Source organism: Manacus vitellinus, unplaced genomic scaffold, assembly GCF_001715985.3.
Source record: "Manacus vitellinus isolate BGI_N305 unplaced genomic scaffold, ASM171598v3 scaffold_42_pilon, whole genome shotgun sequence".
NCBI classification, from domain to species: Eukaryota; Metazoa; Chordata; class Aves; order Passeriformes; family Pipridae; genus Manacus; species Manacus vitellinus.
In genome coordinates, this window is record NW_021940553.1 from 1,531,856 (window position 1) to 1,532,197 (window position 342).

The following is a 342-nucleotide window of genomic DNA, read 5'->3' on the forward strand; positions in this document are numbered from 1 at the left end:
CCCTTAGATATAATTTATATAATTTACTGTCATATCCACATACGATATGATTATAAACAGGACATCAGATAAAAAAGATAAGCATTGGATGTAATAATACGGGTGTAATGGCCACAATTGATGTAATTAATGTAATTTGTATCATTTATAAAACCATCCATATTGTGAGGCGGCCCGGGCCCTCAGGGCCCCGCGGGCTGCCCGCCGCGCTGCCTGTCGCGACTGCCAGGCGCCGACCGGCGACCCCACTCCCTGAGGGCCGAGGTCGGTGTTTATTTACAACAATAATAATCACATTATAATTTTTACACGCCGTGCCGGCGGCAGGCGGTCCTGGCGCTG